Here is a 9592-nt window from a genome sequence, read left to right on the forward strand (position 1 = left end):
GTCAGCAGGGATACCATTCCTTCAGAAGCTGAGCATCATACGATAAGAGTGTAAAGCCACAGTCAGCAGGGATACCATTCCTTCAGAAGCTGAGTAACATACGATAAGAGTGTAAAGCCACAGTCAGCAGGGATACCATTCCTTCAGAAGCTGAGTAACATACGATAAGAGTGTAAAGCCACAGTCAGCAGGGATACCATTCCTTCAGAAGCTGAGTAACATACGATAAGAGTGTAAAGCCACAGTCAGCAGGGATACCATTCCTGGGTAAATCAATGCCCGAAAATTCAATTTAAATTCAAATTTAATAGAACTACGAAGTATGAGGGTTTTTTTTTCTGTAGAAAACACTGCATTCATATTTCTCAATAAAAGCATAGATTATTACATACATAATTCCAAACAAACTTCATAGTTTAAAATTTGGAAACTAAGTTTTCGGTACCTTTTATCCCGACAAAATACCGCATCCAAGCATATATTTTTTCTACGTGAATTCAGTGCAACGCTATTTTATAGAAAAGCCATAAAATCATGTAGACAATAAATATGAATGGAAAATAAATGTCATAAATAAATAAACAAACAAATACATAAAATGACGACATTATTTGACCGCTTAATTAATGAGTTATGAGTGAGAGGACGAATGAATGAATGAATGAATGAATGAATGAATGAATGAATGAATGAATGAATGAAAAGCCAGGTTAACAGTGTCTCGGACTCGGATCATCTTCCTGTTCTCAGCTATCGGGTTTCAAAATTTGAAGACACTTTCTATCATATTATTATGGAGATTCGAATGGCGACGGGAGAAAGGAGGACGCATGACAGAAAACTACAACAAGTAAATTGATGACCGGTTATTAAGTATAACGATTCTATTGTATTTTAAAGACTGGAGTATATTTTTACACTGTCATTCAATTACTTTTTTAAAAAAATATGTATATAGTCAAGGACAACTGGATCAGAAGGTGAGTGGGAGAGATATAACAGTTGCAGTGGTGATGGGGATGGGGGAAGGGGGGAGATTTGAAAGTTCATTTGTTGAAGTTTCCGTATTTTTCCGTATTTTTGTCAGTTTATTAAAAAAGTGAGCGTAGTTAGGGCGATGTTAAAAAAATGTACTTATAGAGGTAACCAACATGTAGGATATGATTCATACTTGTGAATCGCCATTACGAAGGATGAGAGAAGCAAAACCCATTGATAGTTTGAAATCACTAAAAACGCTACCTTTTTACGATTATTTTACGTTATACGATTTATATGTAAATGTTGTATTTTTATGTGTAACGTGCATTGAGCATTACATAGTGATGAAAATGCTCGATATAATCAATGTCGTGTATTATTATTATTATTATTATTATTATTATATTATTATTATTATTATTATTTATTATTATATTATATTATTATTATTATTATTATTATTAATTTTTTTCCTCCGTCACATAAGAAAGGATCTCATTATACATCTAAGCAAGGTGTGAAAAAACAAATGCCAGAAAGTGATCCTTCACCGAAGACTGGACTATGTACCACCCACAGCAGGACTCAAACCTGGGACCATCAGCATGTCAGAAGCGTACAATCGAAGAAAGAATAAAAAATAAAAAATAATTCCAAACGATAACAAAGCCGTACAGTAAAGTAGGACCACATAAATACAATTGAGGGAAAATTCTGCCTTACAGAACATGTTATTTCAGAAAAGTTTTGACTTCAAAGATCGATCTATTAAGATGACAACTTGTATAAGTCTTAAAGCCCATATTTCTATGAAATCCTGGAAGCCATCTTGATAAATCCAGATATGACGCAAATTATTCTGGTACATCTGAATTATCGTATTTTATTTTGTTTTGATTCTACATCAGTAGTTTCGCACGCAAAACAATTAAATAAATACCGGACCATCTACCGATTGAGCTATCGGGTTCCTAAATGTATCAATCTGTCCTCCCCCTCCCTCTCCTCCTACTCCGTCGAGTTCAAACCCTGCTCCATGCTATCTCCGTTATTTGTGATGTCAAGATAATTTGCCGAATGCCGATCAAAGTAAACATAAAATATTATGTGGCTGTGCTAGAAAAACAATGTTCTTACCAAAAAAAAAATAATTTAAAAAATCGGGTGCCGAAATCCTCTGGTTGAAAATCTATTTGTTTTGTATTCTATGTAGATTCCAATTGGATTGAATTCCCCTCGGGGCTTTCCAATATCTCCCTCTGGAGTTGTCAGCACTGGACTCTTATGAATAAATAAAAACTTGTCAATTAATGAAATTAGCTGTTATCTAATGGTGTCTATACAATGGTATCATTATCAACGTCATCGTCATCTAATGCTGTATGTAAACTGGTGACCTTGGATTGTATAGGGTCAATTCAGTATGAATTGTAAAGTGTAAAGGGTTAATTTGGTGAAATGGTTAAAGGTGAGTGAATGGGAGCGTGACAGTTGTCGTGCAGACAAAGTGATAGAGGAAAGAGACACTAGGAAACGAGGGGGGGGGGGGGGGGGGGGGGGGCAAACGTGGTGGCGGTGGTAGTGATGATGGTGATGACTGCGATGATGATGATGACGTTGATAATGAAGATGATGCCGTATAAATTATAACATTATATACACAACGAAATAATTGTATAGTCGAGAGGTAACGATCAAAAATAAAAAAAAATTTAAAAAAAACAACAAAAAACAAAAACAAAAACCAAGACAAAAATACATAAAACAACCAAAAGAGAAGAATTCAGCAAAATCCGATTATGAAGAGAACGACGATGACAAGGGAGGGGGGAAACCAGGAGGAGACGGAGAGGAGAAGTAGGAGGTTGTGGTGGGGAGGGTGAGAAGAAGAAGAAGAAGAAGAAGAAGAAGAAGAAGAAGAAGAAGAAGAAGAAGAAGAAGAAGAAGAAGAAGAAGAAGAAGAAGAAGAAGAAGAAGAAGAAGAAGAAGAAGAAGAAGAAGAAGAAGAAGGAGGAGGAGGAGGAAGAGGAGGAGGAGGAGAATGAGAAGGAGGAGGAGGAGGAGGAGAAGAAGTAGAAGAAAGGAGGAGGAGGAGGAGGAGGAGAGAGAGGAAGAAGAAGAAGAAAGAAGAAGAAGAAGAAGAAGAAAGAAGAGAGAAGGAGGAGGAGGAGGAGGAGGAGAGAGAAGAAGAAGAAGGAGGAGGAGGAGGAGGAGGAGGGGGAGAAGAAGAAGAAGAAGAAGAAGAAGAAGAAGAAGAAGAAGAAGAAGAAGAAGAAGAAGAAGAAGAAGAAGAAGGAGGAGGAGGAGGAGGAGGAGGAGGAGGAGGAGGAGGAGGAGAATAAATAATCGGGATAACAAATTTAAAGTTAGAATCTAAAAAGTCCTACTCTACTATGATAATACACACTACCATAGCTGCAATGGTATGCTTGGTTTGTTTCATATTAACTACTTATCAAATTTTAATATACTTTAATCAATGAACCACATGAGTGTAATCAAATACATATTATATTATGTTATATACTCAGTCAACCATCAAATTATATGGGGGGCAAATTGACCTTCCTGATAAAAACAGCTGGTTTGATCATTCAAAACATGTCAGGTTTATACGTCACTAACCGACACACACACGCTTATCATTAAAACATGTGACCCACCGCCTCCATCTGGTATGATGTCGGAGGTCAATCAGGTAGTGAGAATGTACTTTTTACAAGGTCTAGATTCGATGAGTATGTGTGACCAGATGGCTCAGTGGTAAGGTGTCTCCATGGCTGGCCTTGTCACAAAAGTCAAGCAATGTTAGTCGAGGTCGGTGGCTGGATGAAAGGCAGTGATCGCGGAGAATTCTGGCCAAAAGTTGTGTTCTTGGGTGAGGCAATTAAAACTCGACCCAAGTGAGAATGAGTACCCGACTATAGGGAATGAGATTAGCGGAAGAGTAGCGTCCCTTGATTGGACGTCACCCATAGTCTGTGACGTCACCGGCGGAAAAGTTATTAGAGAGAGAACGTCATGTTGGTTGTGCGCATGCGTCTCTCGTCCTCGCGGTGACAGGTAATACTAATTTATTTGTATTTCGCTTAACGTCCACCGATGTGCTCAGACTCAGAGGCGTTCTACAATGTAATGGTCTACGGATTTCAAACAACCAAAGACACAATCACACATACACAGAGTAGGGGTGATGTATTTATTTTCTCATCGTAGATCTTTGCCGTTGTGACAAGTGTGTAGTAGATTTTTAAATTTACACCGAATAATGGAATCGTCCAAGGCGTTGATGGATGTCACGCGACTCCTATCCCCCCCCCCCCCCCCACACACACACACAGACATATAATACCGTATTAAATCGATGGGTCACACATATATCATAAATTAGAGTTGAAAACCCATAATACCGGTGTGATCAGACATGTCAAAAATCGAAACATTTATTTAAAAATCAGATTTCTTTTTTCCAATGCTAAAAAACCTTTTCCAAAGGCCATTCCGTGAATTCAATACATTTTTGACCAGTTGGCGGTGTTGAGGGAGGGGGGAATCTTAATCTATCGACATTTTAAGTCAATTCTTTTTATTTATTTATTTCATTATTTTTATATTTTATTTTTTTCCGGCCAAAATGAAAAACAGTAAATGTGTTATGCAAGTCATTTGTTAGGGTGTGAATGTCAAAGGTCAGGCGAACCGGGTAAGGGGAAATAACCGAAACAAAGGCTGACAAGACAAATCGTATTCAAATGATGGGAGTTCATTCTCTTTAGATGGACTTCCTTACATTTATTATTTTCCCCACCTCTCCCTCTCCAACCTCGGCCCATATTTATTTCTGTTTATCCCTTTCATTTATTGTATACAAAGAAAAAAAGTGCCAGTTGTTCTACCGTATGCATTCTCAACTAGTGGGTTTGGAAAAAATAAAAAACAAAAACAAAAACAAAAACCCGTTGGCGAACTATGTCGAAAAGTGTCGTCGTACCTAGTGGTGCGGTGTCTCGCCCTGTGACAGAATCAAGCGATGCTGAGCATGGTCGGTGACTGAATGATGATATTGGTTGCAAATTTCTGGCATAAGAATTGTGTCTTTGGGTAAGAATTTTAAACGCAAACACCAAAAATGATGATGTCGAAAGTACTTTAGCCAAAATGAAAACGTCGCCAGAGCCAGAGTGTCCTAATCAATGTCATCACTCAACCATTGATGGCTCTCACAATCGCTTGATGATATTGTTACTCCACTAAACCATCATCGGCCCTAATGACAATTGTAATTGCCCAGTCCAATCGTTTCACAGACGGATTCATTACAAAGGTGACGCTTTCATACAGGGCATACAATTATCATGACAGAAAGATTACAATAAATAAAGATGCGGACAACTGTCGATATTTGACCAAAAAAAAAAAAACAAAAAAAAACAAAACAAAACACACACAAAAAAAAAAACAACAACAACAACTACACAAACATTTCTCGAGTATTGAGTTATTTAATAATCTTATTTTTAAAGGGTTTTACGGCACTTGCAACACATTTAGGTCATAACAGCGTCAGTAAAAAGTACTTGAGGAAAAAGTAAGACAAAGGGGAATTGGTTCAAATAGGGAAGGGATGTAGATTCCAAGAGCACACTATTAGTGTACTTAGTTTGAGATCACATGAAAGTCTCACCCAGACACCAGCACAAGATCCCACTAAGAGGAATACACTCAATTAATGACTACAATTCAAAGGTTAAAAATATAAACAACAGTACATAACAAAGAGATGATTTATAATTTTAAAATATCATCTCCCAAAGCTATAACTTTACGTTCGAATGTTTCCCTCCCAGCCAAGGACTCCGGCCAGGTTCAGGACAAAACTTAGTAATCTCATTCCAAGACAAAGACAGAAAGCAAGTGAAAAACATGTAGCTATAATAGGGGTATAGATGACAGCTTTTACCTCCCGGCCCACTCTTATCATTCATCATCTGGAGCAAACGTTTACTCCTTTTCTTCACTTGTACTCTCTCTCTCTCTCTCTCTCTCTCTCTCTCTCTCTCTCTCTTCTCTATCTCTCTCTCTCTCTCACTGTGAGTGTGTGTGTGTGTGTTTGTGTGTGTAAGTGTGTGTGTGTGTGTGTGTGTGTGTGTGTGTGTGGTCAAAGTCAAAAGCCATAAAGTAAGAGGAGGATGTGTGGGGATAAATAAGTTCCTCCGAACATCAGACCGTGAATTGGGGATATTATATTTATTATGTCAACTAAGCATTTTTCTGTCTAAATATAAAGAAAAAAAGGCGCCGGTTAATCGTGGCTTTTCCACTGTTTTGAGTGGCATTTATTAATGTGCTCAAACCTGCTCCACCATCGCCGATTCGAAAAAGTTCGCGTGTCATTTTGACACTCATTCGATTGGGCCACACAAGGCCTTCTCCGGGTGTCAATACTGGATTGAAACTTGGGAATGACAGCGGTATGGCCTTTCGTCTTGTAACAAAATCAAACTGCGTTGACAGTGGTCAGTGATTGGTTGAGTGACAATGATAGGAAAACTCTGGCCCGGAGCTTCGCCCTATATACACATCGCTCAACTCGAATCAATTATGAATGTGTACTTTGGCCATTGGGCTATAGGCAATGAAGAATAATATAAGGAAGATAGAAAAGGACGCCTAACAGACAGCTTGTGCTGGATGAACTGGGAATTTGTTTCCATTTGGAATACGGGGCGAATATATAAAATCTCATAAAGCGCTTTGAGTACCCATAGAAACGTAGGATATATAAGTTTTATTAATTCATTTTACGGGCCACAGCAACCTTTGCTATCGGGATGTGGCCGAGGAGTTGAATAGAAGTGTAGACAACATATTATCTTGTCCTACGTGTTCAGTGTTGCTGCTCACTAAGGACTAATTGTAAAGTGATTTGAGCACATTGCGTGGATATTACTCAACACGAAAGCTAATTTTCTCTATGCTTTTTTCCCCAGTGACAATACGAGGGAATCTCCTCTTGGCGTAAATAGAATTACAAAATGTGATAAAACAATTTGATAAAAGGCAGATAAAATATAAATAGACACAGTGAAAGTAAATATCTATAATCTTATTTCATATGTTATTACGACTCTCAATTATCTTTTTTATCATGAAAATGTGTTATCTCGTGAGTAAATAAGCAACTGTGTATGAAAATATCTAGTAGGCAAATAGTACGATGACTGTGATATCGGAGAAACTTTTAAAGGAATTACAACTAATGGCGTAGAATACAACCAATCAATTATGAACTCTCTCTCTCTCTCTCTCACTCTCTCTCTCTCTCTCTCTCTCTCTCTCTCTCTCTCTCTCCCTCTCTCTCTCTCCCTCTTCTCTCCCTCTTCTCTCTCTCTCTCTCTCTCTCTCTCTCTCTCTCTCTCTCTCTCTCTCTCTCTCTCTCCAAACTTGAAAGGGATAAGTATAAAACAATGTCCCATTAACGTATATCAAACCAACTTGGAAAAAGAATTAACTCCCCTTAAAAAAACAGACCAAAAACAAATAATATTTAAAAGGCTTTGACAGTGGCGCTGGCATCATCTCAAAGTACAAAGCAATGCATTTAAGATTTTCTAATCAAAAAGACACCAATTTAACCACAAAGATAAAACTTTGAAATTAACATAAAAAAGAAAAATTAAACGATTGAAAACGGGGGGCTCATCGGTACGGTCTTTGCTTTGTACCCGAAACGTACCGAGTTCGAACACCCGCCGTTGCGCTGTGTGGCCTTGAGCAAGTCACTTCGCCCTAGCTTTATTTTCGGTGCTGCACTGCGGCTGACGCCTGGGTTATTCCAGTTTTCCCTTGGAATAGACCCTAGAGACAAATCTCCCCTTTGGGATGAATAAAGGGAATTTTTATTTATTTAATATCATATTCGTCGTATATTGCTTAGTGGAAAAAACTTCTGAGGTAATATATATAATTTTAATAGTATTGTAGTATTGTGAAAGACTCACTTGGGCGATGCTCTCCTCCTTCCGCCGTGGTTGGTGTTGTTTTAGGATCCAGTTACTCCAAGAATAAACAACAAACAATTTAGGATACACGTTAAGACTACTGGGAAGTATAATATGGTGTCACCAGATGACCAGGAGAACCATCTATGAACATCTCATGCCACGGATATTTCACGATAAACAACACACATTGATATTGACGATACAGATATTATCATAACACTAAGCACTGGTCCATTTATTTAGTTGGTGATTTATGAAATTCGATGTGACTTTGAAAAAAAAGAAAACACATTCCAATTCTAATAATATACTCCTTCTAAGTCACTACAATGAACTCAGGTTTAATCATCAAACATGTTCTGGTACTGACTGCGTGGAATAGGTCAGGACGTGACAAACTACGTCATAGGCTATCTATTATTTCCATACACTTAAAATATTATGAAATTCGACGTACCAACAAGATCTAAAAATAAACTCGTGGTTGATAACACTATCAACATCAGTGTAGTTGAATGATGATGGAGAAGTAACAACTCCTTGCTCTAATTCTAATGGGTGATCTTGCACCCAGATCTGACACATCCCGAAGTACTTATATATAATTGTAATGCACCCCGGTACCTCATTTATATGGTACTTGGTACTGATTTGATTTATCAGTTCTTCGGACAACCCTTGTCTTAATTCAAAGCACGAGGTAAATTCTGTAAATGAGAACAAATGCTTATATTCTTAGGAAAGAATAGATTATAATTGTGGTATGCGGTGAAGTATAAAGCTCATCGATTCTGCCTGTCACAAGAATCGTAATCATCACACGTATTATGTAATCTTGTTGGCTTATTATAATATTATTATTTGAGAACAGTGTTAGAACTATGGTCACCTCTATAGCTGTCTAAATTGGACATCAAATGGACATCAACCGCATGCCCTATACTGACCAGTGGTTTATCCTCACCGGTTTGTTGACGACGACGTCATGTTATTATTACGTCATCATTGGGTCAAGTCCGTGTACAATGTCCATTTGAAACATTCACAAGCATAATTTTCTTAAATTGTGATTGTATACAATTTGTGTATCTGTGTCTAGAATTTGTCTATTTCTTACAATATCACAGTGAAAATAATTTCACGAAGGCGTGAGTTGAAAAAAAAATGATTCTCTACTTGTATGCATAGATCACTTTTTTTGTTTCTGTTTGATGCAAACATATATATATATATATATATATATATTATATATATATATATATATTATATATATATATATATATATAATATATTATAAGGTAAAGCGTGTTTCCTTTGCCAATACTTATGAAATGCACTTGAAAATTAGTTTGCATCGAGGTAAATCTGTCGGGGAAAGCCGATTGCCTTCATCACGATGATAAGCACGTTGATAAAGGTGAATATCGAATAGCGTGGCTTGATATGTTGTAAATAATAATAATAACAGGAAGAATAATAATATCTTGAGTCGGGAAGGATTCAAAACCACAAAAGTTGAAACTGCTCCTGAAAAAAAGACCAGAGGGAATGGAAGAGGGAATGGAAGAGGAATTAGAAATATTGACGTGTAACATTATAATTAATTA

The 9592-nt window shown here is 37.2% G+C and overlaps 1 protein-coding gene across 1 annotated transcript in view; it reads right to left on the bottom strand.

Moving 5' to 3' along the window:
* The window catches only part of LOC144971600 (tripartite motif-containing protein 2-like), an 81433-nt gene extending 72233 nt beyond the window's left edge, over positions 1-9200 (bottom strand). The window contains exon 1 of the mRNA XM_078912671.1: positions 7983-9200. The gene's annotated coding sequence lies outside the window, so the exon portion shown is untranslated. The remainder of the gene's footprint in view (positions 1-7982) is intronic.
* Between the last annotated feature and the right edge of the window lie 392 nt (positions 9201-9592).

This window comes from Berghia stephanieae, chromosome 4, assembly GCF_034508935.2.
Source record: "Berghia stephanieae isolate SIO BIC M18660-M18661 chromosome 4, UCSD_Bste_1.3, whole genome shotgun sequence".
Taxonomy (NCBI): domain Eukaryota; kingdom Metazoa; phylum Mollusca; class Gastropoda; order Nudibranchia; family Aeolidiidae; genus Berghia; species Berghia stephanieae.